The sequence below is a fragment of the Bombus affinis genome, chromosome 4, assembly GCF_024516045.1.
Source record: "Bombus affinis isolate iyBomAffi1 chromosome 4, iyBomAffi1.2, whole genome shotgun sequence".
Taxonomy (NCBI): domain Eukaryota; kingdom Metazoa; phylum Arthropoda; class Insecta; order Hymenoptera; family Apidae; genus Bombus; species Bombus affinis.
This window is the reverse complement of record NC_066347.1, coordinates 15,356,298-15,369,515: the sequence shown is the minus strand read 5'-3', so window position 1 is coordinate 15,369,515 and position 13,218 is coordinate 15,356,298. Positions and strand designations below refer to the sequence as shown.

Here is a 13,218-nt window from a genome sequence, read left to right as displayed (position 1 = left end):
TTCGATTCAGACACAATTGTCCGAAATTAACGCATGTAGACGAAACTCGACTGACAAGAAAGAACGATTACGAGATGAAAGAAAGCAAAAGTAGAGGGAAAAAACCCAGACAACGGGAAAACGCAGGGAAAATGCAAGAGAAAGGAAGAAATAGCAAAGAACAATGCTATCTGTGTGGATAGAACATGTGTTTACGAGCACGCTTGCTCCGTGCTTTGATCTCCTCGGATATACTATCGTGTACTATTGTCTAGAGAAAAAATAACGGGCAAACAGAGAGACAGGTTAGATGACGATGGAAGGTAGGAATGTAGATAAAATAGAGAACAATCGAGGCAGGAGAGGAATTCTTTTTGTAAAACAAATTGCGAGAGGAAATCGAGGATCGCACAACGCTGCATCAACGAAATTTTCTAGGCCAATGGTTAAAAAAAAAATGAAGCCCTTACATTTGAGATGTAAGTGATTAGTTTATTTATTAGAGAATTTTTTTCTAAATAATCCCGATAATTTAAGTAACAATATAATGTTAAAATATAGTTTGAAAATTGTACACTTCAAAGTTTGATTGTTCTTATACTGTTTTCAAGATTTCATATTTTTATTCGTAAGTGAAACATTGTTCCATATATAAGTATCGTTTTTCTATTAGTAATACTTTATTATTGCTGTAAACGTAGATTATTTTGATTTATTTGCAACGTTTACAAATTCATTAATATAGCATTTTCAATTAGTGTGTATGCTATGAATATATTATATTTCGACCGAAAACGCGTGTGGTTCTAGAGATTGCGCTATGGCGTAGCAACATCTCCTCTTTTAATTCTGTTTCACGCGATATATGATGCAGTCGTGAGCATAAAAACTGGTGAATAATTCGTAAGAAATAATAAGGCCATAAAAATGCTGCAGTGAAATATAAGACAAGACTGTGGACGAGTACAAGGAAATTGAGAGAATTACGTGGAAATTTTATTAGTTATACGTGTAATATAGTGTTGAGATAAATTTAATGACAACTGAATCTTTACGAAATGAATGCAGTTTTATAGAAGTAAAGATTAGTTCAATATACTTGTGCCTTTCCATTTAGTTCGGATATATTTTACACGTTTACATGTTTATACACGCATACTACGTCCTTTGGTTAAAATGTCTCATCTACCATCTCAAAACTGAAGAAGATAGAAGTTTTATCATTTTCTTTGTTAGGTCTGCAACGCTGCTATACTCGACTGCTCTCCAACTGATTCCTTTTGACTTTGAGCACTGCACAACTACGTGCCGTCTACGTTCGAAGCACTACCCAATTTAACGTATTGGGGACATGATCATTATAAGTCTCTTGACTGGCACTGATTCTCACTTGTTGTTTGATTGACAACTATTTTACTTGTAATCTTAGTTCCTCTAAGTTTAAGTCGAAATTAAATTCTCTTCCTGATCTCTCTTTTCTTCCGTCTACCTCCTTCAAGAGACATCCTGATCGAGAATTTCCAAGGTTGCTGACTGCCTACTAAAGACAATGACCAATCAGCAGTTCTACGGGACTTAGCAATTCTCTTCCAGGAGTCATCAAAGGTGATCTCTAGATCAGAGACATTTCCTGCGAGTCCCAACAATCGATGCCAGTGCTTAACGCCGATTGAGACACTACGGAATCGCTGATTCATGCCACGGCTGTGTCTGGCAACGACTTTGACACGACTTTCTCAATTCGAACACGAATACTATGTGTATTTTCATTTGTATAAAAGAAAATATATAATTATATTGAAATTAAAGAAACAGAAGATTACCTCGAAAACTTACCCTTTAACAACGCTATTAAACACAGATTAATAATTGTTACTAATTATCAATATAATCTAGATTAACGTAGATAATATAGAACTTTGTATACCATGCGTCGCATTTAGGCTCAGCCAACTTGCTTCTCTTGATCCTGTCCTATACAAAGCAGATTAAATTTCTCAAGAGGAAATTTTTCTTCTCTGAAGAGGAACTTATCCAAAGAGGCAATCATTCATCAAAGATCAATTTAGTGGATACGATTACTCGTATGGGAAACAAACGTCGACGACGTAATAGCTTGCGCGTATCGCGTATGGGATTTCAAACGGTTAACGAGCGTCGGATTTGACGTTCGGGGAGACGAGAAATTGCGAAGCGGACACCCGAGACCGAACGTAAGCGATCCAGTCAATGGGGAACCATTATCCAATGGTTGTGTACTAACGAAACCCTGACAGTTCCAAATATGTACGTCGGTCACGCTACTCCGAAGCGACTCGAAAGCGATAACGGTGAAACGTTCCAGTGAATAGCCGCTGCATGATGCAAAGTGACACCTATCCTTACCGTGGATTGCATCACATTGCAAAAGCGCGGATAAAGGGATACCAGGAGATTCTGATAGACGGTAGGAAATCGACGCGTCTCTGTCTCGAGACAGGCGTGTCTTTATTTTTGACAGGAATTCTTTTTTGAAAGGCAGAGAAAGGAAACCATGGGTTAAAGTAATATATATATACAGAAAATATGATTTTGAAAATTTGAATATTTTGAGATGTGAATATTTAAAAGTTTGAATATTGAAAAATTCGAACACGTAAAACCATAAATTTGAAAATGTGCTGTTGTTGCATTTCACTATTCTTTGTCACTTTTCTCAAGGGTCAAGGTTATGAAAGGAATTGCAACGTAAATTTCATTTTCCTTTCCATTATCATATTTCATAACGGTTTCAGCAGACGATGATCCATCAACGTCAAACTTAAACGGTATAACAGTAACAATAAATGAAATCTTTTATCTCTAAGAAAGGAGCAACAACTGCTTCTTTATACATATACGTTACACAAATTACCGGTAAGTTGTTCGTTTCATATTTCCAGCTAATGTTCCCAGAAGAAGTTATATAATATCGCAGCAGAGGCACGCAATATAATCGTTAGTCTTTTGTTATCTTATGTACGTTTGTGTGATTCGAATGGGGCAACGAAACCGCGTGTATATACCACATTTCGGCTTGAAATAAGAGATACGAATGGTAATACTAAAAGCTCTCAAATAATTTCGTGAGTCTGTGTATGTACATAAAATCTTATACGAAACTTTATTTCTTCAAAATTTGAACCAACAACAGTCATTTAATTTCCGCACTTAAAATCACATCTTCAAATTTACCATTGCTATACCCATTTCCTATAAATTTGTAGAGAATACTACTGTTTAGTCGGGGTTATCAATGTAGAGGATTTAGTTTCTGCAGAGGATGGTTGATTTGTTCGAATAACGAGATAACTCGCTGTTGAAAATCGTCAAGTATATTTAAACTGATAAATAAATTAATACAGACAATACTCGCTCGTACTAATAGATTAAAGACAGTGTAAATCGCTAATTAGATCGCTGATAACTCGTTGATAACTGATAGATACTTTGATATTGATTCGCGCGACCGACTCATAACTGAACTCCTTACTCCGTTTATTTATACTGATCGGGGCAGAATCGGAAAATTAGAATTCTTCTTTGTTCGACGGTTGCACGTAGCGGCGACATTGTTTTATCCAGAGTTTATTTATTAATACATTCTGTGTATCCTAACGATATTGATACTCCGAGGCAAAACAACAACATGATTTGAATTTATTGAGATATGTATAATTTTATGTGCTGGTTAGGTTAGCTGTGTAGTAGTGATACTTGTATGTGAATATCAGTGTGTGGAAGTATGTGTGTGCGTGGTGTCTCGAGAACAAATGAATGTAAACTGTTCAGTCAGCTAACAGTGGAGTATGGAAGAAAGTGTTGAGGCGCGTGCAAGTGTGTATCGATGAATATCTTTGAAATCGCTTGTCAAATAAATATATAGCTATTCTAATATGAATTCTAAGCGTAAATTTAGCGTTCCTATACCATTATTTCGGTTATTAAGATCCAAAATTCTCAACAGAATTGTCCTCTAGCTCATGTGCCGCTACAAATTATCCGTTAATGTCAGTAATCCGATGTCAGTGTCACGTAAAATAAAAAAAAAAAAAGAAATCGAAGGTGAAAACGAAAATAAAATACAAAAAGAATAAAAAGAGAATTTGCTTTTTAACACTTGGTTTACACTTGGTTTATACTAATTACAATTTGCTTCTGAACTACAGCCGTGACTTTCCAAGACTGAAGCTCTTACAATTTGACTTTCGATCGGATCTGTTTCTTTTCCCTTTGTTACCCCTCAATATCCCCACTATCCACGCGTTTGTGAGGCGTCCGCGGCCGTTGCCACGCACATTGTGTGTGTGTTGCACGTTGTTCCGCCACATTCGGCGGAAGGACCGTTGGAATATTGATGGCTCATTAGGCACTTCGGCGATATACATTGTCGCCGAGTGCCGCTACATCTTTATCTCCGTCATCAGTCCATCGGATTTGAAGTGTGCCGATCGTAACATTAGCTGCGTGACAATGCGTGGTCCGGCCCTGTCTAAATTATAAGCCGACTTTAACACCGAGAAAGCATCGCGAAATAATTCGCCACGGATCGTCCATATCCGGTCGACGACGAGGCTGAACCGCGATGAAAATCGTGACAGCGTTTAAGCTGGATACTGTTCCAAAAGTTCCAAGTAATTCCGGCGCGGTGAAGATTTTCAGGATGCGGTGGCTGGCTAAAAGGTACATAGCTACCGAGAGAATCGTTGCGACCTCGCATTCGAGGTGAAATAAATCTAGATTAAACGGTGCGATATCGAACTCATCTCAACGGAATAAGTGCTCCCCCGTGGAACAAAGGAGTTTCGGTACTCTAAACTCTAAGGTATCTCGACTTTATGAACCAATAAAGGCGGTTCCAGCGTTTAGAGGGCACTCGTTTTCAAAGTAAACTCGCTGGGCTGCTCCACCTTAGTCTTTGCGTCCTAGAAACGACTTGCAATGAGAATAGAGAGTAATATCATCCTTCTCAAGGAAGCTTAGATTTTACTTCCTGCAGACGAATTTCCTAGACTTTAAGGTTACTTTGATTCTTTCTCTTTTTCGTTAGAAATGTACGTTAGCTGTAAGTTGTATGAGTCGAATGTTACGTGTAACGTCGTTACGATGTGCACGTGGAATGTATAGGGAGGACGAGACCGAGTACTCGTCAAAGGAAGGGTAGAGATATTCAGTGAGCAGTATATTAGGTTGTCCGAAAAGTTTCTTTCGTTTTGTAAGGAAATAATACACGCATAATGTTTTCTGTTTTATATTAGTTTATTGAATTATGCACGAACGTAATAATAGCAGTAGAACGAAATGGGTGATACCTAATTCAATAAAATAATATAAAACAGAAATTGTTGCTTATCTATTATCACCTTATGAAACGAAAGAAACTTTTCGGACAACCTAATACAATTCGGGCAAGCTCTTGTATCAAATTTGTCTTAATTTAATTTATATTTGTTATTTGAAATAAAAGCACGACGGTCGTTCTATATTTATCATGCTCCAAAGTGGAAGAAAGTCAGTACACAAAAGTTCTATATCCTAAAAAAGAAAAAAAAAAAAATAGAAATAAGATTTTTCAGTATTTCCGTACTTATACAGTAGCCTGGAAGGAACTGAAACTTTGAAGCATGTAATATACATAATTACGTACATTGTATATAATACGGTTGCAGAAGAACACGCGACAGGGTCAGAGTCACTGTCGGTGTCAACTATACGTGATTAGGTACTCGAAGTCAACGGGGCAAGCTAATTCCATCAGACATAGGTAGCCAAGCTTCCTCCTTCTTTCGTTTTGGCGATTTCATCGAAGAATTTTCAAAATGAAAAATATTCGAAATCGGTATATCAAATTTTGGAAAGCAAAATTGTATTTATAGATAGATCCACGAAAGAACACGAACACTTCTATCGTCTCACTAGAAACACATTTTCCATTTGATAAATTTGACAAGTTACCATTCAGCATCCATTCGTCTCTTTCAAAACCATTCGCGTCCAAGGAAACGAAATTTTCGCAATCTTTCACTTGAATTGGACCATAGCTAAGGATAGATGAAATGCTTGTAAAAAGATAAAAGTATCGGAACGAAGGGCTCGACCGAATTACGGAAAGGTACAAAAATAGAATGAGTCTGGCAGAAGAAGGAGGAGAGAAACAAAGGAGGAAGAAGCGAAAAGGAGTCAACGACTCGTAGACGGCGCCCGTATCGATTGCAAATATTTAAAATACGAGGTCAGAGACAAGAGGGTGCTCGAGCTAAAGTCGCCTTTACCTCGGAGAATAAGTAAATAATGAAGAAGCGGATGAGGGTGAAGCAGTATGTGCACGGCACGCGTCGCATGGGATTCGTCAAATCGCTTTAGCGCAACTACGCGAAAAGGGGTTGTTGCCTTGCCACTGGCTGATTGCCATCATCCCTGACCTCTCTCAATCGCTTGACATGCAAAATTTCTTACTCTTATTTATACACCTTATCATTGTTCTTAATTATCATTAGAAAATCGAAAATACGTGTGGCGTTTCTTTATGTTTTCAAGCTGACGAATTTTCGAATCGTTATCATAAAAATTAAATTAATGTAAGAGAGAGATTTGTCAGACTTCGAAAAATTCCAAATTTCGGCGAGTTTTCTCGAGATCCGAAAACGTGCGACTGTTCGAACACATCGCATACCATTTTCTTTCATAAAATCAATCGCTGAATTTCCTCTTCCGCGCTCTTCTTCGCTCTCAATCTCGCAGAACAGAGGAAAAAATTCATTAGACGCAACCAAGAACAGATATGTCTCGATAGAAAACGATGGCGCGGCGACAAGGCAAATTGGTTCTCGCGGGAATTCAATTTTACAGCGACGATGCAAACGAAATACGCGGAATGAAACGAAACGAAAAGCTCGCAAGATATCACGGAATTACACAGTCGACGCATCATCGCGATATCGGCTCGTGTTTGAGTAATGAAAATGTTGTTCCAGAGAAAACGAAAATATCTGGATAATAATGGGCGAGATCGCGCGATAACAACTTCATTTGATGCCCTGGAGACTGGACACCGATCTCGGCTTACTGCATCGCTTTTCCTCGGATCACAGACAATGTTCATGAAGCAATTACACGCGACGGTTAGGTGGAATTGCGCGTTCAATCTCTTGTTCGTCGAGGTCAACCGAAAGGAACCGTCACGACGCCTGGGACGCTTCTAAATTTGTCTTTGTTCGAGAAACGTTCTACGATATTTTAAAGCAAGCACGGTTGCATATCGTGTGGAAAATTATAGCGGAGAAATTGATGTCTATTAATGAAAATGATGCGATAGCTTTCTAGAATAGAAAGTGTATATTTATTTAGTCGCATTTCCTGGTTTTATGAAGTTTAGTATATTTCGTTTCTATTCATTTTATATTTCCGTAAACGGAGGCTGATCGTTTTTTCAAAATGTTAAATATCATACAACGTGTATTTTTTAATCGTCTCGCTTCCTGGCTCTCGACAATTCTGTTACTTTTATATTTTTATAACTACATTTTGGATATTTGTGCAAGTCTTTGAAAGGGACTTCAGTATCTGTAAATTCAGATATTTAAAAACTGTCATACTTTTAAATTACATACGCGTATTTTGTAGAATAACAATTAATTCGGAATCAAAATTTATATTAATAATTAATCTGTGAAAATATTTTTTATTATTATAATTATATAATCTCTCCCTCTCTTTCTCCAACATCCTTTTAAAATTTACTAAAGACACTATCGTATGATTTGCATATCACAATTATTTGCACCTTCGCAGCAATTATTATTATATTTCTGTTATTTAACGAAGACCTTTAAAGAAACTGTTTCGGTTGAATATCGTGTTCGAATGTGCAGTCAATGTATTCTGCATTAATCTTAGCTACTTTATCGCTGCCGGTATAATAACAGCTTTATTGTCTGACAATGAACGAGGTTTATCTACTGTCACGCTTCCGTAGAATTCGGTTATAGCTGTCGACCAACTTTAACCATTAATGCATACTCCTTGATTGCACTCTGAATATTTCGTATATTTTATGACCTGTGGCGGTAAAACTTTGTTTTATTAAGAAGATGCCTCAGTTTGTTCAAGAAACAAAAGTTCATTGAGAGGAACTTTATTGAAAGGACGAGCACTGTATTTCCAGTGTATAAAATTTGTCCCTGTGAATAATTTTTCTATTGTATTCATAATTATTACTTGATTGGCGTAAATTTGTACTAACACAATGAAAGAGTTACGCTACACGAGTCACGTTTTAAATAAAATAAATAATTGAAGAAAAATCGTAGAAAAAACTGATTGTGTTTTTATAATACTATACAATATCTTTAAAATGTTAATTTCAAGCTATTCTGTTTTTAATTCCACGACTTCGTCATATTTGATACGTTGAAAGCTTTCTTCGATATACACACGTGTCGCTATATATCGCATTTACGAAATTCTAATTATTTTATTATTATTCGTTAACTGTTTAAGCATCGAACAATATCAATCATTAATCATATGTCTCTTCCACGTGCCGCTTATAATTAACAATCCTGAGTACGATTTCGAGATGTATTATCGCATGTTGCAAGAAAAGAGATGGTAAGTGCGATAGAGAGCGGAAGGCGATGTCAACAAGTGTCTTGGCAAGTTTAAGCGATTTTTCAGAGCTAGGCTTCTTCCTGGCGAAGCTCGTAAAAGCGCTCCGTTCTCACGCGACGCGACCAGGAAATTGCGCCGCGTGTCTGCCAAGTGACCAAAAGCTTAATTTCACGAGCGACAATCGAGCTTGTCGTTCAAATAAATCACAGAGAGGTTTCTTGCGCTATAACATCGCTGAGTTATTGTATCTTCCTTCATAATCGCGCTATTTCACCCATAAACCGACAGTGTTTTATGTACAATGGAAAAGAGATATTTTACGAACTACGTTTGCTTCTTTTAAAGCCACAATTTCTCGAACAAACTATCTTCTCTCGCGATTTGTTTAACATCATTCTATTTTAGTTTAAAACTAGAAACACCAAATTATTCAAAATCTTTCATTCTAGTTTCGCATTTCTTGCCTTTGTAATTATTAAAAATATGTTGAGATTTTTGACAAAATCAATGTGATCCGATAGAAAAATAATTACATATTTGTTTATTTCTATCGCGTTTCTTTATTTATGATCTAAAACAAAATTCGTGTGGGCTGAGATTTTAATTACAACCAAACGTTTCAACGCCCAACAACCTTAATATCCATTTTACCACTACGTTGTACTAATCCAATTTATCGCTTGACAGTGTCTCAAGACAGTAACAGTATCCTCTCAATTTGAAATTACAATGGAAAGCGGGCAACGTTAATTTAAAAATAATATGAAAGAACAAGCGATATCGAGATAGATGTTTTCACGAGCCGTTATCCGAGTCCAGGTTGCAACTACGAGGCAGTGAACCCTGCTGTCTTTCATAAATTTTAATCAAAGGACGACACGATAGCGCGCCTCGAAGAGTTATTTCTGCGTGAAACAAGTAGGGGTCCTGACCAAGTAGATGATCATGCATGTTTTATTACACCGCGTTTTCCTTGTTGGCTTTCAACTGGGAAACGTCCGGGAATCCTTACAGGACGAAACCTTCCTTTTTTCCGTGGGACGCGACCGGAAAGTTAATTGAAGGCAGCGACACGGAACGTGTCGGAGAAACCATAAAGAGAAGAATGGGACGAGAATAGTGGAATTATTCCGACCACGTGTCACCGATTCCATACGCTGCCTCCATCTGCCGACAGGCTCCTAATTGAAAGAAAAAAGTTTTCCTAGTTTGCACGAGATGTGAACAATCGAGTTACAAAGTATTCTTATTCGTCGATGAGCGACATTAAAAACTTAATCGACTTTGATACATTTGATCGTATTGAGCTTCTAAAGGCAATCAATAAATTTCGATTTCTCTTGTCCGAAAAGTGTCTTTCTTTTACAACGACGCATCTTTATACAAACATGAAACCTAATCTGTCGAACGTTGTAATCTTTATCTTGATAGAACAAAATGGATTATACGTAATTCGCCAAAATAATATAAAAGGGAAAATGTTTTGCTTCCATTATTTCCTTATAAAACGAAAGAAACTTTTCGGACGAGCTAATATTTTATGATTGTTTTAATGAAATTATAGTTCTGTGTTTGTATATGTAAAATAAGTACTTTTGTTTGCCAGTGAGCGTGTGTACTTATATGTGAAACTTCATAGAAGTTTGTATCTTATAAGCAGGCTCACATATTGTTATACATAAACGATTAATTAACTCGTTCCAGAGGATATCGCTCATCGGCGACTGGATTTTGTTAATTTCGTTCGATAAGTTTAATCGTATAATCACTTGTACCCGTATCAAAACTGTGTATTATAACGATTATTAGCGGATAAGTGTCCTACTAAATTGTACGTAAACTTTCATGGGATATAGAACATATAGTTTATCGTAAATTTAAACAAGAGTCGCTAATCCAGAAATAAATTAAACGCTCCAATTTCATTGATTTTTGACGTTATAATTCGATGATACAAATTTCCTATCTTTAAATGTATATTCATTAAACATATATATCTGTTGAAAAGCGATATATTGAAACAATTGACAGAGAATAATTGAGAAAATGTTGTATGCGTCCTAAAACTTAACCGAATGATCTTCATTAAGCACTGAAAACGAAACAATTGTATACTTTGTTTAGAATCACTGGAAAATCAACGAGAGCTTAGGCCTACAAAGAAATTATTACGGTCAGAGAACGAGTCGCTCCGAACTGGCTAACTCTGTCCCAACAAGAGTTTCTCGTAACTCTGATAGTTACAAGAATATTTAGACGCTAATGACCATCGAACCTATAACAAGACAAACTTTCAAGCCTATTCCATCGAACAAAAGATAGTTTATCGTATGAAACTTTCAATTTTCAAGAAGCTATTTCCTTGGTGTTCCCTGAAAACGCAGTGGATCTTCAGGAATCTAATTTGGCTGATCGTGTCGATCACGATCCTACGTGTTTTTTTTTACTAATACACACTTTATTCTATTTGTAATAAAATTTTTATGTTTCACGTAGATTGTGGATTTTAAATTGTACGCATCTTTTAATAAAAATGTTAATATATCAATAGTATAATAGTATTATCACGTTCAATTTCATATTACGATATAATTTATTCGCAACTTTCTCCAATTTTAAAACAAATATAATAACAGTCGTCCTTAAACTTTCCAGCGGGAGTTTGTAACCTTAGCACTCAGAAATACCAAAGTACTGAGAGTACCGGGCCATAAGAAAATACGACATTCTAAGGACAAACACGTAAAAATTAATCTGAACATTGTACAACCAAATAACACTAATCTCACGTGACAATTATCCACAACCATCCACGAAATCATTTAATCAAACGTTATCACCAATGGATTCTTTATTTTAGAGGATGAAACGAAGATATTACACAGTCGTATCGAAATCACTGGTAAATTGTATCGCGTAACGAAGCAACCACATTATCTCGAAAACAATAAGCTCCTCGTTGTAAGCATCGTTGTAAACGTCATTTTAATTCTCAAACGACATGGTCGTTGCACGAAAATGAAACGAATGGCGATATATTAAATATAGAGAATATCACCGCGTTGTTATCATTTACAATATACGTACTGATACTGTCTGCCTCTCTATGCACGAAGGAAACGCAGCCATGGCGAATGAAAAACAAATAGAAAGCAAAAAAGACGATGCTTTTAGAGGCAACAAGTGTTATCTATTCATTCTACATATCCATAGGAAATACAGCGCAGCCTCGTTGAATCTTCAAGAACGAGGATATCCAAAATTGGATAGGAACCACGAGTCGTACAGCACCATGAAAACTGTTCGAGATCGTAAGGACCGTGTTTGAAGGACCTATTCTACTGCTGCCTTACCTTCGTAATGATACGGAAACCGAACGTAGCTTCCGTTTCGAACGGGTGAAGCCTTAACTGCAGATTAAACCAGGTACAACCATTGGGAAGGGTCCGGTCGAGGACCCGTGACGCGCACTAAATCTAAATACGTTTGTAGGCCGTTTTACCCTTCTCTTTGTTTCTTCTCTCCACTCCTTCTTGCCTCTTACGCTTCCTCTACTTCTTTTTTCATTTATTCCTCTTCTTTTTTCAATTTCCTCTTTCTTTCTTTCTTCTTCTTCTTTTTCTTCGCCTTCGTTGTCGACTCTTTCAGTTTCTCTTAAATTATTCTTAAGCTGGAGGTAGAATTCGAAGAACGGCTATAGAGGGAACGGCGCGTAAAGGTAGTTAGTAATTGAACTAGGCGAAATCGTAAACTCCGGAAGTGATCTGAATAATATACAATATTAATTGACAACATTCGTTTTGGTCGTTCTTCTCTCCCTTAATTCGAAAGTGTTCTCGTTCACGCGTTTCTCGCTGATACTTACGCGCGTGTTCCCGCGCGCACCATTAGGCTTAACATAGATATTCTTATTGGACAACGTGTAAACCTCGAACGAGTAGATAAAACAATAGATTCGAATAATAACTCTTTTTTTTCTCCAGAGACATATACGTTTAATATATTAGTAGATTTTTCTTTTTAATAATTAATTATCATATATTCATATATTTCCATATACACATATATAAGTGGTATCTTTAATCTCGCGTTAGCTATCGTGATTCCATCGACGAGCCTCTTTTCGTTCTCTAAAACCTTTTCTATTCTTCTCTCCTTTCTTTTAATCGATATGTCAGACTGTTCCCATTCGTTCGTTTAAATTATTCATCCCTGTTCCTTCCCTTGGTACCGAGTTTCTCCCCGAGCTCTTAACTCGTTCAGTTTCCAACGTGTGCTGCACCTTCCGCCGATATAAGACACTTTTCCTCGTTGATCACGCCGCCTCTGCAAACGAATTTCACGCGATGATGCGTACGGTGATCACGCAGTGTCGCGTCACGTCGCGCCGCGGGGAACGTGCAAAAAAACGAGGAACGCGTGCGCTGCGATCAAACCACCCACGATCTCCTTTCTCCATTGCGAATCACCGCGCTTTTTGCCACTGATACACGCTGCCCGTCGCTCGTCAGAATTTAAACGCGGTCACGGAGCTGCTGGCGCGAGATAACGCCGAGGGTGGCAGCAAGAAATTCGGCGAGCCCCTGAGTTCACGGCGCTCAAACGTCCATT

At 37.3% G+C, this 13,218-nt stretch overlaps 1 protein-coding gene across 15 annotated transcripts in view; it reads right to left on the bottom strand.

The window, feature by feature from the left end:
* LOC126915400 (protein unc-13 homolog B-like) overlaps positions 1-13,218 on the bottom strand; it is a 376,274-nt gene that overhangs the window by 210,932 nt on the left and 152,124 nt on the right. For 7 of the 15 annotated variants that reach the window (XM_050720027.1, XM_050720024.1, XM_050720029.1 and 4 more), the window contains exon 2: positions 11,961-12,933. The exons of the other annotated variants lie outside the window; for them this stretch is intronic. The gene's annotated coding sequence lies outside the window, so the exon portion shown is untranslated. The remainder of the gene's footprint in view (positions 1-11,960; positions 12,934-13,218) is intronic. 15 annotated transcript variants of the gene reach the window in all.